This window comes from Molothrus ater, chromosome 4 (genome assembly GCF_012460135.2).
Source record: "Molothrus ater isolate BHLD 08-10-18 breed brown headed cowbird chromosome 4, BPBGC_Mater_1.1, whole genome shotgun sequence".
In the NCBI taxonomy this organism is placed as follows: domain Eukaryota; kingdom Metazoa; phylum Chordata; class Aves; order Passeriformes; family Icteridae; genus Molothrus; species Molothrus ater.
Window position 1 is genome coordinate 69,712,287 of NC_050481.2, and position 12,624 is coordinate 69,724,910.

At 46.9% G+C, this 12,624-nt stretch overlaps 1 protein-coding gene across 1 annotated transcript in view; it reads left to right on the forward strand.

Moving 5' to 3' along the window:
- ADRA1D (adrenoceptor alpha 1D) overlaps positions 1-12,624 on the forward strand; it is a 45,447-nt gene that overhangs the window by 27,889 nt on the left and 4,934 nt on the right. The window lies entirely within an intron of this gene.

Sequence of the window (12,624 nt, forward strand, 5' to 3'; positions counted from 1 at the left end):
ACACCAAGAAAGAGAAAGTGAGCGATGAGAAACCATGGATTTTTCCATGCAAAGTAAAGCCAATAGGGCTGTGCCTTGGAGCCGAGTGCGGAAACAGGGCAGGCGTTGGAGGATTTTCCCCTCCAAGCCTGAAAAGAAATAAGAAGCCGGCTGGCTGATCTTGAGTAACCCCTCCTGAGCCTGCGGAACCAGCCACAATTTTTCATCAGAGCTGAAAATACCCACCTCCCCCATCCTTTTTGTTTCCCCCCACCCTTTCCTCCGTGACGCCACGGTGCGGCTCTCTGGAGGATGCTGTCCAGCATCCATCAGAGCTGGCAGTGCTGGGAGGGGACATGGGCTGCAGTGCCAGGCTCCAGTGACGTCCTGTCTGCCCAGTTCTGGTACAAACAGAAAAGCCCTGGGGGCTGGCACGGTGGAAATGTGCCGAGGAAGCTCCCACACTTCCTCTCGATATCGCGGTTTCCCAACGCTGACATCCCAACGTTCTCCACAGCATTCCCAGCCATCAGCCACCACCGTGGCTCACTGTAGGGTCCTCCCAGACCATTGGGGTCACCTCTGTTGGGGTGCTGGCCACACTCAGTCACCCCAGTGAGTTCTGCTCACCCCGAGCTTCAAATTGAAGCTTCAAATTGAAGTCTGGATTTGCGCGTTTTGCGCTGGGTACAAATTTTTTTCCCTGAGCTGGGTTGGTCCCAATGAAAAATTGGCTTTTTCCTCTGTGCAGCACAGATCTGGCCTCGCTGAACATAAAATGCCATGTGTTCCCAGCAGGATTCAGCCCTTCCAAGGCCTACCCTGCAGCCAAATCTGATCTACATATTTACGAGCTTGTAAACAGGACGGGGCGGGTGAGTTCACATTCTTAGAAAACCAAGTGCAGAGAAAAGAACTTCTGAGTTGGAAAAACAAAGAGTAGTCTTGGGCCCAACCCAGGAAACACAGTGGCTTTTCCAAGACTTGGATGGCTTGCTTGAGAATCATTCCCCTCCATTCCTTTTCCACAGGATTTCCCAAGCTTACCTTTTCATTTGGGAAAAAAAAATGACACATTCCCAATGTTTCTGAGCAGAGCGGAGGGGGCAGCTTGATAGAAAAGGGACATTTTATCTTGGAGGTGAGTGGAAGCCAGACTTGTGTTTGCAGAAGCCACCAAAGAACAACAGTTCCTTGCAAAGGGAAGTTTAAGGAAGGTGTTAAAAGGAGTTGAACAGCAGAAGGCAATTGGAGGGCTCACCACGAAGCACCACTGTCAATAAATGCAAGGGGTAGTCTGGAATTGTAATTCCCAAACTGTGCTCTCCAGATCTTGACAGTCCATGAAGGCCTGGTAAATGGTTCATGGAAAACTAGAGTATAAGGGAGCCAGCCAGCAAGAAAATTTGAGGATTAACAGTTTGTCATGGAATTATGGAATGGGTTGGGTTGGAAGGGACCTTAAAGATCTCATTGTAGTCCTGGCCATGGGCAGGGAAACCTTCCACTAGTCCAGGTTGCTCCAAGCCCTGGCCTTGGACACTTCCAGGGAAGGAGCAGCCGCAGCTTCTCTGAGCAAGTGGTTCCAGAGCCTCTCCACCTCCTGAGCAAAAAATTTCTTCATGGTAACTTGTCTAAATCCCTCTTCTTTCAGTTCAAGGACATTTCCCCTCGTCTTATCAATGCTCCTGGAAAATCAATGCCTGTTGTTGGATTTTTGCCCATGAGACATTCTACCTCTGGCTTATTCCTGCTGAGATGGCAAGCAAGTCAGCTTGTCTGTAAATGTTTCCTTTCCCCAAGCTGGTCATCCTGGCTGTGCTTCCCCACGGTGTGCTCAGGGAAGAGATTCCCAGGCTCAGGCACAGCATGAGCTCAGGATGCTCCAGTTTGGAGCACGGAGAGCCCCAGGAATGCTCCTCTCTGAGCAAGCTCTGCACTGCCCTGGAGGGAGCTTAGCAACCCCACAAGGCCATTGTATTCGTTCAGATCCCGCGCCAGATGGAAATTTTCTTTTTAAAGGCTGCCCCGAGCGTGTTTCCTCTGGTGAGCCATCCCAGCACGGATCTCAGCCGTGCTCAATCCATCAGCACATGGATCCCACTCTCCTCCCTGCTCAGACAGCAGGACAAGAGCTCTTGACATGCAGCTCGGTTGCCCTGACTTTTTCCTTCTCTCAGGAGACTCTTTTTTTTTTTCTTCATTTGCATCTGGTAAATAAAAGCCTTCCTGATATCTCCCTTTGGATTTGCCAGACTGGTCAGTCTTGTCTTTTTGGTTTTTTTTTTCATTAATTTTATTTATGTCCTTTTGCTGAGTCTCATGATTCTGTTTTAAGCTCCCCTCTGGGGCTGGAGTCAGGCTATTATTTGTGAATCAAGGAGCAGGGAGTTGGACACACATATATCTTTCCCAAGCATGAGGAACATTGCAAAAATATTTTGCAGTACCTTTAAGGGAGTCTGTACTAAAAGTCAGATGTCAAACGCCTACATCTTCATCTTCCTTTTAATTTTGTGATTAATTTCAAAGTCCATCTTCCTGTTGACCATGCTTTATTCAGCACTATCTGTGTCCTGAATCTGCTGCCCTTCTTGGGCCTTCTTCTTGGAGGATGAAACAAGCAGCTAAAAAGGCAATTCCAGGGCAGTGTTGAAGTGAGTTGGATGGAGCAGCGTGATTTGAGGGTATGGGTTGGAATTAGATGGTCCTCAAGGTCTCTTCCAACCCAAACCATTCTGTGATTCTGCCATGAAAGCATTGCCTTAACCATTTAAAAGATTTATTACAGAGTTTGGTTTGCAGTATCCCAGTCCAGGTCTGGTGTCAGAATTTCTCTCCCTTCCCTCTGCCTAGTCCTGCCTGAGTAGAGTCCACAGAGCTCCTGTTAAAAATCAAGAAGCAGGGAAAACTTGTGGAATCACAAAATATCAGGTTAGAAGGGACCTGAAGGACCATCTGGTCCAACTTTTCTTGGCAAAAGCACAATCTGCACAAGATGGCCCAGCATCATGTCCAGATGAATCTTAAAAGTGGAATCCACCACTTCCCTGGGTAAATTATTCTGATGTCTGATGGTTGTCATGGTGGAAAATTGTGTGCAATAGAAATACCCCCAGGAATAACCTGTACCCATGACCCCTCATCTTTTCCAGGTGACTCCTTGTAAAAAGGGAGCCACAATTTCCTTGTAGCTACACAGTGACAAAACCTCCCCCTCAGCCTTCTTTTCTCAAGAACTTAGCAAACTCAGTTCTCTCAGCTTTTCCTCACATGGCAGCTTCTCAGTGCTTGGATCATCTTCTTGGCCACTCTCTGGACCCTCTCCAGCCTGCCCACATCTTTTTTCCCTGGTGGGGACCAAAACTGAACACACTGAGTAGAGTGGCACAATTCCTTCTCCATCTCTGCTGATGTTGATGCAGGTCTTCCTGCAGGGTGCCCCCACTCCTGAAGTGTCCATTTCCTCATTCTGTTTGGTATTGATGCCTCAGGTTTTGGCTTTTCTATTTTTCAGATTCTGTGCTGCTTTAGTGTGTGAGTCTGAGCTTCATATCAGGGGATGGTGAGCTCTGTGCACAGAGCAGGGAGACCAAACAATTCCTGCTCCAGCTGGGGACCAAGGACAAATGATCCAAATCTCAGGCCCAAGAGCACAAACACCGTGGGCTGGAGAGAGAAAAACAAGAAGGATGAGACTTCACAACCTAAAGCTATAATTGAACAATTAATTCCAAGATGCAAATGGAGCAGAACTGATCAAAGTGACAGACCCCGTGGCCGCTCGTGCATTTTGGGACCATTTTGGTTCATCTTGGGTGCAGCCCTGGCTGGGCTCTTGTGTTGCCCAAGGTGCATCCATTGAGGCCTCCTAATAAATCCCTGCTTTATTCTTTAGCTCTGTCCAGCCTCTGCTCTAGGTCAGCCTTCACAAGGCATCAGTATCGTCAGGAAAATTCACCAGGATACAGCTGATCCCATCATCCAGCTCACCTGGGAGATGTTAAACAGCATTGGGAGTGATATCAATCCCACTGCTGACAGGCTGCCTCTTTGGGAAGAAGCTTTTTACCACCTCTCCCTGGGTGTGCCCTGTCAGCCAGTTCCCCGCCCACTGCACAGACCCCTTTTCCAGACCAAAGTGCATCAGTTTCTCCAAGAGACTATGGAAAACCATATGGAAAACCTTGGAGAAATCCAATCAGACAAGATGCACCACTCAGGGCTTCTTTTGGTGGCATCCACTCTGTGCTGCAGGTACAGTTTCTCCTTACAGACCTGGGTATCAACCCCTCTGCAGTACCAGGCCACAATTCCTGGGTTATTCCTTTGTTTAAAACATGACTTTCTTCTTTAGAGGTCCCTCATGAAAGATGCAATGTGGTGTATTCCTTGCAGGGCCAAGAGGGTTTTGTGCATGGGAATCCAGGTCTTTGGAAGGAGGATGCAATGGATGAAATGACATTCTAGGGATTTGCTGATGATGATTTCAGCTGTGAGTCCCCAGGTGAAGGGTCAGCGCCCTCCCAAGAAAGATGGCATATAAGAGGATTTGGATTATTTAGCCTGGAAAAGAGAAGGCTTTGGAGTGACCTAACTGTGCCCTTCCAGCACCTGAAGGGAGCATACAAGAAAGATGGAGAGGTTATTTACAAAATCATGGAGTGACGGAAAAGGGAGATGGATTACATTGAAAGAGAGTAGGCTTAAACTGGGTATTAAAAGAAATTCTTCCCTGTCAGGGTGGTGAGGACCTGGCTCAGGGTGCCCAGAGAAGCTGTGGCTGCCCCTGGATCCCTGGAAGTGTCCAAAGCCAGGCTGGATGGGGCTTGGAGCAACCTGGGATAGTGGAAGGTGTCTCTGCCCATGGCAGGAGGTGGAACTTAAATGATCTTTCAGGTCCTTTCCAACCCAAACCATTCCCTGATTGTATGATTGAACCTTCTTTGTATCCCCTTGTTGATTTTTTTTTTAATTTTTTTTACTTTTGTTGAGATTGGGATTGAAGGTACTTGAGATGATAGTTTGGGTTTAGACTTAAGTGTTTATTATTTCTTTTCTATGTTATAGTTTCACAGCAGTGAGTTCTGTAGTCTTTTATTAGCAAGGTACAAAATAGTTAACTATTTTTTCTTATAAAGTCCTCTAAGGTTAAACTATTTAATTAAGAAATGACACATAAATTATTTTTACTTTTAACTTAATAACTAATTACTTGAAGTCTGCAATGCAGACTTTTTTGTCTAATTACACAATATTACTTAAATTTATGAAGAAGAAGAAAGAATAAGGTAAAGAGAATAACTGATTTCTGCTCTAAAACTTCTATTTTGTTTCATATATGTTACTATATTTTAAAACTCTAAGTCCCCTTCACCTCATATCAAAAAAGCACATTCCAAATAATATTCAGCAAATTACAAAGTTCAGCTACAACTTGCTCAGGAATCAAACTAAGAGCAGCTATACTGTAAAAAAAAAAAAAAAACAAAAAAGAAAAAAAGGAAAAAAAAGCCAGTTTATGATCTCAAGCCCCTGCCTGGAGCAAGAGCTGTAGAGCACAGCAGAGCAGAGTAAATACTTCACAGGATCTTGCCCAAAGCCTGTCTTGTGCCCCATGCATGGTCCTACAGCAAAATTCCTGTCTTGTGAAGTTCAGGATCTCTGGCAGAGCAGGGGGGCTGTGTGGCAGCCCACCAGCCTGGATCTGCAGGGTGGAGCAGAAGCTTTGCATTCCCTGCCCTGTGATGTGGCACCAGGGCATCTGGAGGTGGTTAAGGGAGCACAGTCTGCTGGGGCAATGTTGGCAGGCTGCAAAGTCAATCCCTTTTATTTTTTTTTTTTGAGGATGGGCTCTGGAGTAAATTGTTCCCTGGACCAAATTTATCTGGAGGGGTCGGGCTGGACCACGCTAAGCAAGTTAGCAGTATTCAAAATTCTTGAAATTACTTGTGATGTTTCTGTCAGGGAACGGTGTAGAGGAACCTGTGTGGCTTTTCACTTCACCTTCCACTGGTGAAATTCTTCCTGTGATCAAAGTCCTGTCCCACACAGGGGAGAAACTGGTGCATGGGAAGCTTTGGCAACTTCTCAGAGAGCATCAGACCACCAGATGATCGTGACATTGTGGGTGAAATCCACCAGGAGTAACCTTGGATGTCTGTGATGAGCCAGGAGTCTGAGTCCAGTCATCTGAAACTGCTGTGATCCATCTGCCCTGTGGCTTCTACTGAGGATGAGATAGATCACCCCACTCTCAGCACAAAATTTGCCCTCTAAGCCAGTGACTGTAAGAGGAGCCCCAGGACCTGCTCAGGTGCCTGAACTCAGGCAGGTGATTCACACAGAAGCCACAATTTTGAGGAAATTTGATGCCTCATAAACATCCTCACATCAATTACTCCCACCAGGCCAAATTCCCAGGATTACTCTGAGATCATCTCCAATATTTGAGGGGAATAAAGGGCAATTTTGGTCAAAGTCCTACTGATGTGCAGCACCTTAGAGAAAAGTTTTGGGGACATCACTAGGACCATACTCCTAAATGTTGGGAGGCAGGTTTGGGGGCCATGAATTTGACAGTGAATGACCAGAGCAAGGCTCTGATTCATTATCCTCCTCTTGCTGACACACAAACTATAGTATTTGCAGGGATCCCCGACGAGGGAGAGAAGGATGCATTTGACTCCATCTTATTAGAAGGTTCATTAATTACTTTATTATACTATATTATTTTATACCATATTACATTATGTTACATTATATCTAAACTGAATTTTCTAAGTACTCAACTCTGCACACAACTGCTCTGACTCTCGTGACTGTCAGCCGAGATAGGCCCTGATAGGCCAAGGAAACAAAACACCATCACTTTGGGTAAATAATCTTCATATTTTGCACAAACACAGGCCCAGGAAATGATAAGAATTCTTTTTTCTTTCTCTGAGGTTCAGAGAATGTGAATCTCAGAAATATTCTTGGGAAGAATTGTGCCTTGCTTTTCTCTGGGAAGAGAAATGTGGCGACAACAAACCACACTCAGACCTCAAGTTTGAGATCCTGCTTGAGACTGTTGGTGTGTTTCAGAGCCCTTGACTGGTTTCTCCTCCCTCTGCAATCTGCCAGACAAATGTTTCCCTGATCTCCATCACACCTAAAGCTTCCCTCCCTCCCCAGCAGGGCCCACACACCAGGTTTGGCATGGCCAGGGGCTCTCCAGGAGCACCTCTCCAACCACGACCTGGGACAAAACACGGCCTAGAAGGTCAGCAGTGGTCAGGGGAGTAGTGGCTCCTCCCTGCTTCTCTTTGGGCCAGAGCAGGATGCACAAGTTGGACTCACAGGCAGCAGGGAGACAAGCAGGCAGCTCATTGGGGCTTTCATTGGGAAGCTGCAGCTTATCTGTGACATTGTTTATGGGGTTGGCTGGAGAGCTGACAGGCCTGAGGAATTCCACCCGATATCCCAATGCCATCATCCTCCAGGGAAAATGCTGGAGTGGCTGTGAACATGCTGTCCTCCTCCCCAGGCCAAGCAGCTCTTGGATCCATCCTAGCAGGGCAGTGAACTCCCTGACCACTCCAAGACACACCAAGGAGGTGTTAACCCTCTAGGGACCCTGATATGCCTACAAATACCCGGTGGAGGTGGCTAATAGAGAACAGAGGAGAAGGTCAGGAAGGACCAGTCAGAATCAGAGTCCCACCACTGGGAGAAGTCCTTGCTGAAATCCAGACCCTTCTCCCACAGCTTGGCAGCTGCTCCAGGGAGGTTGTCCATCCTGGGGGCCCAGTAAGGAGCTGGCAAGGAGAGATGCAAGCTGGGTATTGAGCAGAAAGGGGCAGCTCATGGTTCTTTTGGAGCAGATTTAATTAATTTACTTTTTGAGAGTCAGGAAAAAAAAAAAAAAAGAAGGAAGAGAGTGAGGGTCAATTTAGGTTGGATACAAGGGAAAGGTTTTTGAGTATGAGAGTGAAGAGGCCCTGGCACAGGGTGCCCAGAGAAGCTGTGGCTGCCCCTGCATCCCTGGAAGTGTCCAAGGCCAGCTTGGGTAGGGCTCAGAGCAGCCTGGGACAGTGGAAGGTGTGGAATGAAATGGGCTTTATGATCCGTCCCAACCCAAACCATTCCATGATTCTCTGCCTTCCTTTGGCCAGGAGGACCCACAGTGAGCAGCTGTGGTACCTCCTGTGCCAGGGCTTTTCCTCTGTCAGCTGGATTTCTTCTGACCTGCTGCTCTGATACCTCCCAAGGCAGTCCTCAATCCCCTCCTGAACCTTTAAGGTACATCCAGGAGAAGCTCAGGTGATGGCACACCTGTCCCCACCACAGTTCTAATCCTACAGATGGATTTCTGGAGCCTCCTAGCTCAGAAACAGTGGTTCACACATTGGTAATTTTTTTTATTATTATTATTATTTTCCATGAGTTTGGCCAATCAATTTTTACCTCCTGCTTGCAGGGACATCCACAGCTTAGCAACCTGCTGAGCCATGTCCTCTTCTTAGCTGTTCACCTGCCACCTCCTGAGGAAGGCTTTACCTCTCCTCTCCTGTGATGACACCTGTAAAATCCAGCTCTCCAAAAGCTATTTTTTTTTTGCAAGCCCATTCCTGATACAAAGCCCACACCAAGCAACAGCAACCCCTTTATCAGTGTTGAGCAGTCCTGCTGGTCCTTGCATTTCCAAGTTGGGGCAGCGCTGGGACATGACTTTGTCCCTTTGTTCTTCCCACCTCTCCCATGTCTGCAGCATTCCTGCTCCATGGACTATTCAGGACATGCTGCAAAGCAGGGACCTTTTACAACAAAGATGCCCTTGCCAGCTAAGCCTGCTCAGGAATTCTGGCTGTACACTGGGAGCCAGGGCCAGAATTTAGATTGGACTGGCTCCATTTGCATTGGTGCATTTGTCTTTTTTTTTTTTTTTGCCTTGTTTTGCTTTATTTTTTTGAGCTCTGAACACTGGGACCAGCAACTCTGAACAATCCAAGTGATATCACCTTCCAGTGAGTCATGGGGAGGGCAGGGTGGAGAAGGGCAGGCGAGGAGAGATCATGAGATTGTGTCAGCTCAAACAACCTAAAAAAAATGGGAAATGTGTTTGGATACATGGAGGGCAGATTGCATCCACTACCTCCCGCCAAAGAGTGTCACAGTTTTAGTTTGGGGAATTATGCCCATATTTCCAGAGATTTTTACCTGCCTGGTTTTCCCCAAATATGAGCATTAACAAGAAACAATAAAAAAAAATTAACAAGTAACAATAAAAAAAATTTTAAAAAATGGTATGAGCACATACTTTATTGGCTCGACTTCTGCATCACCAGAAAACTGAAGTTCAATCTTCAGATCATGCTTAGTCTGTAACTTCAGTCACTTTGCAAGCTGCAAACAGGCTTTTCCTGAGCTCACCTGCAGCCTTCTTAATTTCTGAATGGTCCTGAAGACAATTATTTAGGGTTACAACAGGAATTATTTAAGGTTACAACAAGACATAGAGCCCTTGCCCTGACCCATCTCTGTCAGATTCAGATCTTGCAAGGTGTGGGATGATCTTTTAATAAAATGGTGGAAGGAATAAAGTCCCCAAATGGACTATTAAGACCCCAGCATTATTTTTTATTATAAATTCTGATGGTTGTCCCTAAGGTGGGTGTCACCACCTCCTCCTCCCTCACCCCATGAGGTGTTGAGCTGGATGCCCAGGAGAGGTGCCCAGAGGGCTGATTTTGAGTGCTCAGCAAAATCTCCTCTCTAAACAAGACCAGGTTTCCTGTTGGATTGTGACAGATCCCACAGAAATCATATTTCCTCTTCTTTGATGTTGCCCTGTACTGGTCTTGATGCTTTTGGGGCCAGATCACCCAAAAATTGCTCTCACACTAAGATAACAGACTGAAGTGCTGGTGCTTCACTCTGTGTTGCTATTATTCATCTTTTACTCACATTTCTGGACCTTGGACACATCCTTCTGTGTTTCCTGAGTGTCCATCACTCAGTACTGACTTTCACTTATTTATATAGAAAATGTCACAAAGCCCAGCCCAAAAACCCTCAAAGTGTTGTTGCATATTCGAGTATATGAAAGCAAGAGCTGATTTCTTTGATTTTTCACTCATTCCTTAAAAAAACCTCTTAAATTCTCATATGTCGAGCTTCCCAGTGCCCATCAGAAGATTCTGATGCTCCAGCATGTGCAGAGGAGCTGTTCTGGGGATTCCCTGCCCAGTTCTGTTCATCCCAGGGTGAGGAAATGAGGAAACTGTGGCTGCACTCAGGACACGTCCCTTCGAGGGGCACGCTAATTTGCATGGTAATGAGGATGCTAATGAGCCCCTTGTCTTCGTATGTACACAAGGTTCTCGCTGGGTGAAAACCAGCCAGAGTTGAAATTCAGAGAATTCATAGCTTCTCTTCCTTTTCAATTTGTGTTTTCTATCTGGATGCAAAAGACAAAGCACATAGTACAGAAACTGCATTGTGCCCTGAACTGCTAAACACCAGATAGAAATTATTATTTTAGCAATCATCAGGCTGTTTAGGCAACACCAATCTCTTAAGTAGCCTGGCTCAAGCAGTAATTACCAGCTGAATTTAAAAAGAGACCCTTCTTTTATTTGCTTTGTTACCATAGTTTTTTGTTTTCTTTTCCTCTCTCTTGAAGCTAAAAAAAAAAAAATGCTCCACAGACCTGCAGCTCCTCTGAGAACCCAGAGCACGCTGCAAAAAGGGTTCACAGCAACACTGTGGGGAGTTCCTGGTCATTAACCCTTTCTCTGTGGAGAAACTGAGGCAGGAAACCTCTCCCTGACAAGGGAATAAGCAGGATTGCACGTTCAGTTCATCTTCCTAGGTCCAATTTCCTGGCACATCCATGGTTCCTGTAGGTCCAGAGGGGTGGGCTGGGGGCACTGTGAAAAAGGGAGAAGGTAAAGCCATGGTGGGATGAAAACTGGAGGTGTTGTGTGGAAGGCAAAGGGGGATGGCCCCAGCAGCACTGGGGGGGTTCAGAGCTCCTGGCTGTCACTCAGGGAGTTTCTGGTGGGGTTAAAATCAAAACCTGTGATTCCAGCAGCCCAGAGCCAACCTGGAAATCTCAGCACTGTCCCCAAGAGAATAAATTCCTTTTATCTGGAACAACCAAGGTGGGGTCACTGCCCACAGAACTGAGCCCTGTGTGAAGGGAGCTGACAGGGAAGGTGGAGAGAAACTATTTATGGGGGCATGGAGTGACAGGATGAGGGGGAATGGCTTCAGACTGACAGAGAGCAGGGTTGGATGGGATATTGGGAAGAAATTGTTCCCTGTGAGGGTGAGGAGCCCTGGCACAGGGTGCCCAGAGCAGCTGTGGCTGCTCCTGGATCCCTGGAAGTGTCCAAGGCCAGGCTGGACAGGGCTTGGAGCAGCCTGGGATGGTGGAAGGTGTCCCTGCCCATGGCAGGGGGTTTGGGACAAGCTGATCTTTCAGCTCCCTTCCAACCCAAACCATTCCATGATCATTGCTCCATTCAAAGCCACCACCAGCTGCTGCTCATTCAGCTGCAAATGCCTTCATTTCCAGGAAGGCCCTGAGCCTTCCCAGCACAGAGATGTCAGTCCTGCTCACAGTCCTCATTCCATGCCCCCTTCAGCACACACTGACAGCCAGCCTGAGCTCCTGCCTGCTTTGGGTGGGCCTTCAGCAGATATTTAATCTGCTTTGCCTGTCCAAAATGCTGGGATGTGTCTGTGTTCTCCCACACACCCGTGGTGGAGCTGCCCACGTACCTAATGTTGAGTCTGGCTGAAATTTCTCCACTTTTTAGGGATGGGTGTACAAAAGCTTTGCTGTAACCAGTTCTCTGAGCTTCCTGGAGGATGGTTTTCCTCCAGCAAACAGCCTGGGGAGCTTTTATGTAGTGTCAGTCATGAATTTCTGGCTCCTGGCACCTGTTTTACTGTTTTGACACCAGGCTTAGGAGCGCAGGGGAAAATAATAATGATATCTGGAGTTAATGTTATTTACTAAAATACAAATTAACGCTCAGTCACATGGTGGCATGATTTGTCATCTGGAGCTAAAATTAAAAGAAATTAAGGCTGAGTCAGAAAGTTATTTCAGATCCAAGTGGGGAATGCTGTTCTGAGGCCATGTGGGAGCAACACTGACATCTTCTGGCTCAAAATAAATATTATCTCCAGCTTTTTCATGGAGAAAAACACTGGGAAACTCTGCAAAAACCTAAGGAGGAACTGGGTGGACAAAAGTGTTTTAAAGTATCAAGGACAAGCTTCGGGGCAGTGGATATTGTCTGAGCCCATTTAACAGCCCCCCTTAGCATCACCACGGAATCTGAACAGAGGGCGTGTGACATTGATGACCCAAAATACACGAGAGGAGAATGTGAAGGGGTGTTGCTCTTCTCTCAGTGCAGGTGACAGGGCTGTGGCCATACTTTTATGCTGAAGTCCATAAGTCTGGAGGCAGTAAATTACCTGAAAGGCGCATTCCACCAGGCCAGGTTGCTCCAAACCCCATCCAACCTGGCCTTGGACAGTTCCAGGGTGAGGAGACACAATTTCTCTGGGAAACGTGCTCCAGGGTCTCACCACCACCACACCATCAGCCTCTTCTACACATCTCCCCTCTTCCAGACTGGATTA